At 37.8% G+C, this 13,495-nt stretch overlaps 1 protein-coding gene and 1 pseudogene across 6 annotated transcripts in view; one reads left to right on the plus strand and one right to left on the minus strand.

Moving 5' to 3' along the window:
• Nucleotides 1–13,495, plus strand: part of PALS2 (protein associated with LIN7 2, MAGUK p55 family member) — a 125,493-nt gene that overhangs the window by 31,804 nt on the left and 80,194 nt on the right. The gene's annotated exons all lie outside the window — the stretch shown is intronic.
• Nucleotides 10,112–11,536, minus strand: LOC118538904 (protein C1orf43 homolog pseudogene; annotated as a pseudogene).

Raw genomic sequence — 13,495 nt, forward strand, 5'->3', positions numbered from 1 at the left:
GAATACTGTGCAGAAAAAAATATTTGAATAGTCACTGAAAACTTCCCAAATTTGGTGAAAGGCATAAACCTATAGACTCAAGAGGTTCAGCAAACCTCAAAATAGGATAAGCCCAATGAAATCCATACCTAGTCACATTATAATCAAACTGCTGAAAACAAGACAAAGGAAAAAAAATATGAAGGCCAAAATCACTAATAGAGGAACTATTTAAATGAATGTGAATTTCTCATCAGAAACCATAAAGGCCGGAAGTAAGTAAAACCATTTTAAGCATGGTGGTGGGGAGGGGAGGTATTAGTTCAGAATTCTTTAGTGAAAATATTCTCCAGATGCTACCTTTTTTTTGGTTTTTGTTTTTGGAGGGGTCTTCTTTCTTAAAGCATTACCCATAATAGGAAATTGTTTCTAGCAATGAAATGGTTGGAGCTAGAGAGTATTATGCTAAATGAAGTAAGTCAGTGAGAGAAAGACAAATACCATAGGGTTTCACTCATATGTGGAATTTAAGAAACGAATGAACATGGCAGGGTGGAGTGGGGAGGCAAACCAAGAAACAGATTGAACTGTAGAGAACAAACTGATGGTTACTGGAGGGGAGGTGGGCGGGGGGATGGGTTAAATAGGTGATGGGGATTAAGGACGGTACTTGTGACCACTAGGTGTTGTATGGAGGTGATGAAATCACTGAATTCTACACCAGAAACCAATATTACACTTCATGTTAACTAACTGGAATTTAAATAAAGATTTGGAGAAAACAATTATTTCTAAGAATGCCAGAAAGTTACTCTAACTGCTTTTGTAAGACACTTGATTTATAACAGGAATATTGACAAGTTCATTACAAATGATAGTTCACTTTTCTTTCTGAATTAAACTTATCAGAAGATGACAAGATGCAAAGTGGTCAGTTAAAATGATAAAATTAGGAAAAAGCCCTCAACTATTTTAATTTTTTAAAAACATTGTTTTTAAGGTGGGAAAAATTATATTTAAATTGCTGTTACTCTGATTTGTTTCTCATTGATAACTTTGAATAATTAGCAATAGTCACAATGAGAGAGGAAGAGATTGAGTTGCAGAATATTTAGCATTTACATGTTTTTAATAGGTGAGTCATTTAATTTTGTTGTATAACTTTATGAGGTGGATCAATGTTATTTATATTTTACAGATAAGGAAATAAATGCGTAGTTAGATAGTTTTGATGCCATGTTGGAGAAAAATGAGATTAGAATTCAGAATTTAATTCTGTTTATAGGCACTCCTTTTGCTGCACGTGTTCTCAGTGTTTATATTGATATGTCTTTATAAGGCAATTCATTATTATAACAATGAAATGAGGACCTCTTGATGGAAATGTAATTGATAGAACCTGTTTAAATAACAGTTTCACAGTATCTGAACATTGAAAAGTCATGTATTTTCTGACCTCGCAATTCTACTCTTCATATTTATTCACTTATGGTACATACATTAATGTATATATGTGTGTATGTGTGTATAGATATAGATACTTAGATGCTGATTGTAACATTGATTATAACTGCAAAAAATGGAAGCAACCTGCATATCTTTCAGTAGAGGACAAACTAAATAAATTTTGATGCATCCATGTAGGGAAATACTAGATATGTTGAAAAGAGTGAGCTCCATATGGAAAGATCACTAAGATATTAATAAACAAAATCACATTCATATAAATAAAAAAGGATGTATTTAAATATAAGCATGTATTTTGTCTGGAAGGCTTGAAAGGAAATCTCTTCGCAGGAGGAGGTTGTTTTTTTGTGTTTATTAAATATTTCAGTATGTTAAACTTTCTTTTGAGTGCCTGGCTGGCTCATTCAGTAGAGTATGCTACTGTTGATCTTGGGATCATGTGTTCAAGCCCCACATTGAAGGTATAGAGTTTTGTTAAAAGTAAACAGAAAACTGGAAACATAGTTAAACTTTCTTTTACCACATATGTGTATACACACACATCCATTTGTATGTATATAAAGTGTGTGAATGTATTATGGCTTTTATAAAATAACGTAATTTTTTTAAACTTATTTCTCATCAAAACTTTGACAATTTTACTCTATTATCTTTCAGTATTCAATATTACCAGTAATAAATGGCATGGAAGTCTGATTATTGTTTCTATACGTAACTCTTCTTTCTGGAAATGTCCACTAACCTCCCCCCCCAATCCTTGGCATTTTGAAATTTCACTTAGATGTTTCCAGATCTGGGTCTTTTTTATTCAGTCTGCTCTGTACTTTGGAAAGCCTTTCATTCTGAAGTTTTGTATGTTTTTGTATGTTTTGTATGTATTTAAACTCAGGGACATTTTCTTCTATTTGACAACTTTTTCCTCTTCATCCTTGTCTTATGAAACTGATCTTGTCTTATGAAACTCTTGATAGGCACTATTAGATTTGCTTATGTGTTTTTTCTTGTGTTTTCCATGTTTTCATCCTTGTTCTGCATTTGGAGTTTACCTTGACTTGATTTTCTGGATTTGCAGTTTGACCACGTTTTCATCTTTGTTCTGCATTTAGGAGTTTACCTTGACTTGATTTTCTGGATTTGCAGTTTGACCTTATCAGTCTTATCATTTAGTTTACTGGTTGATTTTTCTAAATTTGACAATATTTTTTTAAAGATTTCTTATTTATGAGAGACAGAGAGACAGAGACAGAGCCGGGGGAGGAGCAGAGGGAGAGGGACAAGCAGACCCTGCACTGAGTGTGGGGCCCGACGTCAGGGTCAATCTCAGGACCCTGAGATCATGACATGAGCCGAAACCAATGAGCCAGTCACTTAACTGATTGAGCCACCCAGGCACCCCTAAATCTGACAGTATTTTTAATTGCCAGGAACTTTTTCTTATTCTCCAGGTACCCCATTTTCTCCCTCTTAGTGACCTGCTTCTTTATGAACGCAATAGCCTCTCACATTTCTGAGTATGCTAATAAAAATTCAAATTTTAAGTTCTAGTCTCAGCATCATCTGAGTCCCCTTAGTTTAGTTTGTTCAGCTTTGTCCACTGTCCTTGATGTTTTCTTTAGATGTCTAGTGATCTGTAGCAGTTGGTTTATATTTAAGTGAAGGACTAGGTTGATTAATCCAGACTATATATCTAATGAGGATTTCCTCCGTAGTATATAGGCTGCCCCCCCCCCGCCCCCGCCCCCGCTTTCTATGAAATAAGAGGTCTTGAGTGGCGGCTAAGAGGTAAGCCTGTCCTCAGGCAGGCTTCTCCTTCAGATTTGTAGGCAAAGAGCAGATGAACAAGCTAATTGAGAAGGAAGAATTTATCCTGTGGATACACCATATTAGTGCAAGCCTTTCTGTTGGAAGAACAGCAGGGGGGAAAGGTGGTATATCATCCATAGAAGTGTTAGCAAATGTGGTAAGGGGAATTTTTGGTTGTCATAATAAATGTGAGCATTACAGACATTTGGTGGAGAACAGTTCTGGGCCAAAAGGAATTTTTGTTCCCCAAATGCTAATAGTTTCCTGTTTGAGAAATACTGTGTATTAGTATATTCCCTCCCGTACAGTAGCCTTTCCTCCACCCCTTCTCCTTTAGGGTCCATCATGAAGAACCAGATTTACGTTTGCCTCTGTGCTCCTTTGTTCAGGCCCAACGTCTGTGCTAGGAATCCTTCCCATGCAGAATACCCACCACTCTCTGCAAAGAAATGTGTGGTACTTAGGCTAAAGGAATGCTCTTGTATATAAGGTTCCTTATTTGCTTTGAGTGGCTGCCTCTCCACTGTGTCTGCACTTTTCTTGACTCCCAGCTTAGATTTTCTGTAGGAATGCTTTGGGACATACAACTCCGTATTTTGTTTTGAGACTTTAAATATTGATCATGAATTCAAGATTTTGAGTAGAGTCAACTCACTTTGGTCATTTCCACTGGGATGCTTCCACTGGTATCTACCTGGTTTCCCATCTTTTCATCCTGTCACCACCATCAAAGAAAGAGTTAACATTTTACTCCTTTTCTGTACTCCCTCAATGTTAATAATGCACTAGGAGGTATTGTTCTAGGAGTTTTCCATGTATTATTTAGCAGCAACAACCTTGTGAGTTAGATACTATTGTCCTTTTCCACTTAACAGGTGAAAGAAACTGACTTGGGGATGTTAAGTCATTTACTCAGCTTTTTAGGGCTAGTTAAGTGGTTAAGTCCAGGCTCTTAACCACTATGCTGTATCACCTAACTGCAGTTCCTTCATAGTGTTATCATCATCATCAGGCTTTATACACATGTTTACACATTTTGGTCTACTAGTTTGACTTTTTGAAGGGTATGTCTCTAGTCTCTTCAGCAGGTAACTTTATGCCTAGCCTATAAGCCCTCTGCTAATGTTGATTAAATTAGCTGAGCACATTCAGAGTTCTTTGATTCAGCATACTATAACTAAATTAGAATTTTAAGATATTAGTGTGAGAGCTAAGATATTGACAGTATATTGTCATTTTATGGAAAACGAGTATTAGCGACTTAACATTAATGGTTCACATGACCTCTGCTGTGATGGTTAAATCAGTTGTGTGAAAATAGTTGTGTCACAATTTAAACTTAAAGAAACCTGACTTGATCCACATTTCAGTAGATTTTTTTGGTATCATTTCTTGGAAATATATTTTTAAAAAGAATTTTGCTCCTCTATTTCAACTACATTAGAAGTAGTCCAAATAACTTTTAAGTATCTCCTTTAAAATTATGCTTAAATCATTCCAAAAGCACATAGGAGATTTCATTTTTCATTTAAGGAATTCTATAAATTATCCAGCATGGTTCTGGTGAAATAATTGTTATTTTATCTACAAAATATAACAACAAATAATTTTAACACCTTATGAAGACTTATCATACCTGTCATATTTTCAATGGGAAGTCTAGTTTGTTGAGTCAAATGGGAATGAATGTACCACCAAATGTGGTTACAAAGGATTTTTTATATTAAAATAGACTCAAGGCCTAATTTATTAAGAATAACTCATTTAATTAGCTATAGTTCTAAAACCTGGCAGAAATGCTTACGTAAAACAATTCTAAAGAGCTTTTGGGACAATATAGGTGGGTAAGTACCGTTTATTTTATTATATTTGCCTTATGTACTGAATTATATTATAGAAAGTTAGAAATATATTTATATGTAAGAAGAATTACTGAAAGCCATTTTAGTAGACTAAGCATTGAAGGAAAACACTTCAGTCTTTATGGTTTATTATATAATTTGTATAAAGTTGCTAGCTTTAAGATTACTGCTTTGTAAACTACACCACATTTTGCTAATTCCAAGTATTGTTCAGATGTTTTGTTTATGAAATAACAATATATAATTTAAAACTGTTCTTGATTTTAGTAAGAGAAAAATATTATATTTTTGTGACTGAAACTGTATAGTGAAGAAATTAGGATGTACCAGACTGTGGGCTGGTTGCTGGGAATATAGGTTTGAACAAGACAGATATAATTTCTATGCTTATCAAACTTAGAGTTTAGAAAAGAATAATACAGGGGCGCCTGGGTGGCTCAGTTGGTTAAGCAACTGCCTTCAGCTCAGGGCATGATTCTGGAGTCCTGGGATCGAGTCCCACATCAGGCTCCCTGCTCAGCAGGGAGTCTGCTTCTCCCTCTGACCCTCCCCCTCTCATGCTCTCTGTCTCCCATTCTCTCTCTCAGATAAATAAATAAAACCTTTAAAAAAAATAAAAAAAAAATAATACATTAAACAAATACCAAAATAATTATAGATTTATCAGAGTCATAATGTATAGAATACTATGAAAATATGTATTAGGAGAATTTATCCTAATCGGGGCATAGAAATTCTGTTCCTGAAGGATAAGTATGAATTAGGTACACAAAAGTGGTTGTGCATATTTGGTGGTAAATGGAGGGAGGAGGACTTTGCATCAGGACAGGGATTAGATTGAAATAACTAAAGCTGTAAAAGGTGGTGCAGATTGAATCTAGCATTGTATTGAAATGGCTTATGGGCCATGAAATCTACATTTCAATTACTTACACACATGCATGAGAGGCTATTGTAGTCTGGGAAAGAAATGATGATGGCTAAGACTCATGAGGGGGATGGAATGAAATTATTGGATTCCACAAATATTTAGGAGGTAGAATCTACCTTTGCTCTAAGTTAGTTTCTTTTTCTACTGTTCCAAATATTTTTGCTATTTTTTTTGTCCAATTTTTTCCTCTTTATTTTTGTGGGGCTATATCTTTATTAATACTATCCTACTGTTTTAATAGAAGTTCTGAAGGGCAAGAATATAAGCTCAAGTAGTCATTCTACCATATTTAACTAAACCCTACCCAAACTGATTTGAAATGTCACCTTTAACATATATTAAATCCTGGTTAGCTCCTGTCTTTCAAGATTTGTCTGTTGCCGTGTCAATACTGCACTATTTTAATTTATACTGTTTTTTATACTTGATAACACAGGTACCTCCTTTATATTTGTGTTTTTTTCTAAAATTATTGGCTAGTTTTACCCATTTTCTCTTTCAAGTAAATTTTGGAATAGCTTTACAAAAAATCCTGTTGGGATTTCTATTAGGATTTATTCATTTTTTTAAAGAATAATTTGGAGAGAAGTCATATTTTTATAGTACTGAGTCTTCCTATCTCAGAACATAGTCTCTTCATTTATTTATTTTAAATGTTCTTTATTATATTTTATAGTTTTTCTCATACCTATCTGGAAGAACATTTTTATTTTAGCATTATTTTTTACTTGTAGATCTTGTTGCCATTGTGAATGGGATATCTTTTCTTTTTTTCCAGCAACGATGTTTTCTAACTGGTTATAATTATTATTTAGGAAAGTTTCTTTTTTTCTTTATTGCTCTTATGTCTAGTCACTTAGCCAAATTCTTTTAACTAACTTGAATAATTTTTCAGCTGATTCCTTGAGACTTTTCCAAGTAGATAATTATCATCAGTGGCTTTATTTATTATTATTTTTTTAACATTCATCTATGGGGTTTTTAACATTTGATCACAACTTTCAGTATAAGGGCACCTGGGTGGCTTACTTGGTTAAAGCATCTGACTCTTGATTTCGGCTCAGGTCATGATCTTAGGGTCATGAGATTGATCCCCATATTGGGCTCTGTACTCAGTGGGGAGTCGGCTGGAGATTCTCTCCCTCTGCTTCCCCCCGCCCCACCCCAGTAAAGAAAGAAATCTTAAAAAAAAAAAAAAAACTTTCAATATAGTTTTGAAAAGTAGTGGTCTTGGTGTTCTGGTCTTGTCCCTGGCTTTAATGTAAAGCTTTTCCCTTTTCTTTATTAAGTATGATGTTTCATATAGACGCTGGTATAAAATGACTGTTTTCCTTCTATTCTTACTATGGTATGATTTTTCCATTAGGATTCAATTTTGAATTTTATTTGATGTACTGTATTCAAAGCATTGAGATGATAGGGTTTTTTTCTTATACTGTGATAATATATTAAATTACATTATATATTTCTTAATGTCGAATCATTTTTACATAACTAGGATAAACTCTACTTGGCCATTGTTATTTTTTAAGACATTGTTAGATTCAATTTGCTAATATGTTTTTTAAGATATTTGCCTATATGCTCATAAGTGAGTTTAATATATAATTTTCTTTTTTTATTGAGTTTTGAAATCTGCATAGAAGTTGGAATGCTTTCACTCTTTTCTATGTTTTCTTTTAAAAATGTGAAGTAGCTCTTTCTTGAAGGTTTGATAGAATTTCTTCTTCTTTTTTTTTTTAAAGATTTTATTATTTTTAAGTACTCTTTACACCCAACATGGGGCTCGAACTTATAACCCAAGATCAACAGTTGCATGCTCTACCAACTGAGCCATTCAGGAGTCCCTGGTAGAATTTATTCTTAAATCTTTCCTGGACTAGTGTCTTTTTTAAGAAGGTAGATCTTTGAAAACATCTTCAATTTCTTCTTTTATGATCTATTTCTATCTCCTAAACTTTAGTAGTTGACATTTTCCTAGAAACGCTCTACTTGACTAGATTTTAAACATAAAGTTGTTTATTACATTCTTCTAATCTTCTTTATGACTGCAGTTATTTTCTTGTTGCATCCCTGATGTTACTTGTGCCTTTTTTTAATCAGACTAGCCAAGCATTTATCTATTTTTATTGGTCTTTTGAGAGAGCCAGCTTATTGATCAAATTATGCTTTTATTTTTTTTGATTTCTGCTTTCGCTTTTATTAATTCCTTATTTATGAATTTCCCATAACCTTGTAAATTTTGGTCTTTTGTGATCCACAGCAGTTTTTTTATATTTCTCATTGAGGAAATTTTCTAGTGGGAGAATTTTTCAGTTTGATCTTCTTGCACATTATAATTTAATCTTTTTTCTTTCTTTTGCTCTTTCTTTCCTTTTTCTCCCCCTCCCCACCCCAGTAATTTTGTTTCATCAGCAGTTAATGCTTCTGTTTGTTGAATTTGGTGAATCATAGTCATGCTACTAGTTTTCATAAGTGCTCGATGATTCTTTGATTTGTAAATGAACAATTTAGATTAAGTATATTAATTTTTCTCTCATATAAGAATACCATTTATATATGTCATTTAACCTAGCTTCTTAATAAAGAGTCAATCCTACAGTGATCATTATGGAGGAGGAGTGGAACTTGCAGGAAACTTACCTTCTGAGTTTTGGGATTTTCTTTTCTTCCTGGAAATCTCTGAGTAAATGGGGACATTTTGCTTCTCTGGCACTACAGAGAGCTTCCTATTTTATATATTAAGCTTTTACATATACTAGAGTTGATAGATTTAGTTTATGTTTAATATAGGGTTAATCTCATTACTCTAATTTTCTCATTTTTTTTTCATATGTTCTTAGGATAATTTTGTTAAAAAGAACAATTGCATTTTTTGAGTAGTTCATGTTATGAGGTAACTAATGAAGTTAGACCAGTGAATTGATTTAGAGGAAACCATTCCTTCACATTGCCCCATAGCATCCCAATACATGAGGGAGAAAGGGATTATGCCCAGTCAGAATGTTACTCATTTTGTTCATGACAGAGTATGGAATGAAAGTGTCAGAGCAGATCCTTGCATGTCAGGGAAGTTATGTTAGTGTTTCCATATCCTGGTGTAACTGGAGCAGCAAGGTAGGTTGTTCTATATACACCTACTGCCTCACCAATTTCCCCACCAGTTCCTGTCTGCCTTTCCTACTAATCAACTCTGAGATGCCCCAAACCCAGATGGTCCCATTCAGCCATGTAAAAAGGGTAAGACATGGATGAGGCCAAATCCCCTCATCCCAACTCTCACCTTTGGGATTAAATAGCATGGAATAGGGCAGGTAAAATATGATCAAAACCAAGAAGAAAAAAAGCAAGGATTTTTAAGGAAGCTTTGACAGGAATGTTAAGAATAACATCTGAATTCAACTCCAGAAAAAAACTGCAATCGGGAAAACGAAGTCTTAGTGAATGTTCTGAAACTGCCCATAAGAAAGGGTTGGGGATCTGATGAGCGTCGGCATCGGGTGCCTTAACCCGGCATTCGGTTCATCCCGCAGTGCCAGTTCTGCTTACCAAAAGCGGCCCACTAGGCACTTGCATTCCACACCCGGCTCCACGCCAGTGAGCAGGGCTTCTTACCCATTTAAAGCTGGAGAATAGGTTGAGATCGTTTCGGCCCCAAGACTTCTAATCATTCAATTTACCGGATAAAACTGTGGGTTCACGTGCAAGAGCGCCAGCTATCCTGAGGGAAGCTTCAGAGGGAACCAGCTACTAGATGGTTCGATTAGTCTTTCGCCCCTATACCCAGGTTGGACGACTGATTTGCACATCAGGACCGCTACGGACCTCCACCAGAGTTGGCTGGGGAATGATCCTTTAGGCATGAGCTGTAGAAGCTTTGGACTCAATGAGGCTTTGGCTGGGCCAGGCTGGATCTGCTGGGTAAGCACACTGCAGTCTGTCTGGCTCAGTCTTCAGCAAGAGTCCTTTAGCTCCATCATAGAGTACTCCACAGTTTGTTACAGTGTCCTTAAAGCTCTTCAAGGAGGTGCTTGGCATGTTTACTCTTCTAACTGGAGGGGGAGGTATGTTACCTGATGGTTGCTGGAGAGACTTTAGGAGATTGGGTTTGGTCTCCAGCTACTGACTGTTGTTGCTGAGAGCTCCCACTCTGTGCCTTGGCCATGGTGGCAAGCTTGGTCAGGGACTCCTGATATAACAATACTCTCTCTAGCTACAGACCCCTGTCCCATACTGGGCCATCTCAGCCATCCAGCAGGGATAGGGTATAGTGAGAGCTTTGAGAACCCCTTGAAAGGAGTACTAGTGATTCAAAGATCTAGCAGCTAGGGGTGGAAGTTCTTGCCCATAAAGAAACAGGGATGCCTGATGTTTATAGCAGCAATGTCCACAATAGCCAAACTGTGGAAAGAGCCAAGATGTCCATCAACAGATGAATGGATAAAGAAGATGTGGTATATATATACAATGGAATATTATGCAGCCATCAAAAGGAATGAGATCTTGCCATTTGCAATGACGTGGATGGAACTGGAGGGTATTATGCTGAGCAAAATAAGTCAAACAGAGAAAGACATGTATCATATGACCTCACTGATATGAGGAATTCTTAATCTCAGGAAACAAACTGAGGGTTGCTGGAGTGGGGGGTGGGGTGGGAGGGATGGGGTGACTGGGTGATGGACACTGGGGAGGGTATGTGTTCTGGTAAGCGCTGTGAATTGTGCAAGACTGTTGAATCTCAGATCTGTACCTCTGAAACAAATAATGCAATATATGTTAAGAAAGAAAAGAAGAAGAATGTAGCAGGAGGGGAAGAATGAAGGGGGGGAAATCGGAGGGGGAGAAGAACCATGAGAGACGATGGACTCTGAAAAACAAACTGAGGGTTCTAGAGGGGAGGGGGGTGGGAGGATGGGTTAGCCTGGTGATGGGTATTGAGGAGGGCACGTTCTGCATGGAGCACTGGGTGTTATGCACAAACAATGAATCATGGAACACTATATCTAAAACTAATGATGTAATGTATGGGGATTAACATAACAATAAAAAAATTAAAAAAAAAAAAGAAACAGGGATGCCATCCTCTGCTTGAAATGGGATCTCAGGGGCATGGATGACATCCAGAACTTTCATCCTAGACAGTTGTAACAATTATGATTTCCCTGGGTTTCCAGCTGTAGCAGCCTTGCATTGCCATCCCCAAGGAGCTGGGGTTCATACCAGATATCCTAAAGCTTGAATAGTAGAATATCAGTCTTCTCTTTGAAGTCTTTGGGGGCATGGGTCACAAAGGGACATGAGATCCCCTTCAAGATTTCCTTGTAAAACACATGATTTGCTTTTTCCTAAAACTAAATAGCAGTGCATATACCAGATTCCTGTAGACATTCACCAGCACAATGTTGCCCTTGGACAGCCAGTTACTGCCAGATGCTGTGACCTCCCCAACTTGCGCAGAACTGCATTGGTTTTTCCCTGCTCCCCTGCCTCCTCAGCCCAGGTTCCCTGAAGCTCCCTGGCCATTTCCTTAATGGGGAAAGAACAAGCCAGACCTGGCCTGAAAACATGTGGGAGGGTCTATTGTAGTTTGATTAGAACTCCATTAAATGGGGGCGGAGCAAGATGGCGGAGGAGTAGGAGACCTGGATTTCGTCTGGTCTCAGGAATTCAGCTGGATAGGGATCAAACCATTCTGAACACCTACAAACTCAACAGGAGATCGAAGAAAAGAATAGCAACAACTCTCTGAACAGAAAAGCAACCACTTTCTGGAAGGTAGGACATGCGGAGAAGTGAATCCGAGGTGATATTCGGGAGGATAGACGGCGGGGGAGGGGCCTCCGTCAGCCGCTTCTGGCAAGTGATAGAGCAGCGGAGCACAAAATCGGAAGTTTTAGAAGTCGGCTTCGCTGAGGGACGTCACTCCAGTGGCTAAGCGGGGCGTGGAACCCTCGCGGGACAGTGTGGTCTCAGGACCCTCGGGGTCACAGAAAGACTGGGGGTGCCTGAGTGAGGCAGAGCTCCCAGGTATCGGAGCAGGGAAGCCAGCTGCAGAGACGGAGCCGAGGCGCGGGCTCTCAGCTCGGGGTTGCCATAAACCGTGATCCCCGGCACAGTCGTGCCACTGCTCCTCCAGCAGGGACCCAACAAGCGGCAGATCCGGGGAAACTCTCCTTCCTCCCCCGGGAGGAGCAGTGCGGGAGCGCACCGCAGGGATCTGCTGGGCTTGGAGACTCCACACCGAGTCGGGTGCCAGAGTTAGAAACGCTCGGTCACAGGCCGGGTGAGCATGGAGTGCGGCCGGAGACCGGGGAGATGGGAGTGACTGACTGCTTTTCTGTGGGGGCTCACTGAGGAGCGGGGCCCCGAGTTCTGGGCTCCTCCAGGGCGGAGATTGGGAGGCTGCCATTTTCACTCTCCTCCTCCAAAGCTGTACGGAAAACTTGCAGGGAACAAAAGCTCCCGAGAGCAAACCCGAGCAGATTAGTTAGCCCGGACCGGCAAGGGCGGGGCAATTCCGGCTCCGGCAAAGACATTTGGCAACCACGGCAACAGGCCCCTCCCCCAGAAGATCAGCGAGAACACCCAGCCAAGACCAAGTTTACGCATCAATGAGAACGGCAGAACTCCAGCGCTAGGGGAATAATGCACATAGAATCCATGGCTTTTTTACCATGATTCTTTAGTCTTTCAAAGTTAATTTTTTTTAACTGTCTTTTTTTTCTTTAATTTTTCTTTTTCCCTTTTTCAACCAACATCTTATCAATCCCTTTTTTAAAAAACATTTTTATTTTTCATTTTTATAGTCATATTCTATCCCTTCATAGTAGTTACCCGTATTTTTGGCATATATATATAAGTTGTTCTCTCTTTAAAATTTTGAGATAGTTTCTTCTAACAGATCAAAATATACCGTAAATCTCTGGTGTATGGTTTTTTTCTACTCTCCTGCCTGATCACATTCTCTCCCCTTTTTTTTTCTTTTTTTTTTTTTAAATCCTTTCTTTTTTCAAACAACTTCTTATCAATTCCTTTTATAAAATTTTTTATAATTTTCATCTTTACAGTCATATCCCATCCCTTTATCATATCAACCCTTATTTTTGTACATATATAAGTTTTTCTTTCTTTAAAATTTTGGGAGGCACTTCTGACAGACCAGCATACACCCAAAATCTAGTGTGTGGCACTGATCTGTGTACCAGCCTGATCATATTTGATCATATTCTGTTTTTTGTTTTGTTCTGTTTTTGTTTGTTTTTATCTTTTTTTTTTTTTTCTTTTTCTTTTTTCTCTCTTTCCCTTTCTTTTCCCACTGCTTCAGGTCTTTTCTGATTTGTTTAGAGTATATTTTCTGGGAACGTTGTTACCCTGTTAGCATTTTGTTCTCTCATTAATCTGTTCTCCTCTGGACAAAATGACAAGATGGAAAAAATCACCTCAACAAAAA

Source organism: Halichoerus grypus, chromosome 12 (assembly GCF_964656455.1).
Source record: "Halichoerus grypus chromosome 12, mHalGry1.hap1.1, whole genome shotgun sequence".
In the NCBI taxonomy this organism is placed as follows: domain Eukaryota; kingdom Metazoa; phylum Chordata; class Mammalia; order Carnivora; family Phocidae; genus Halichoerus; species Halichoerus grypus.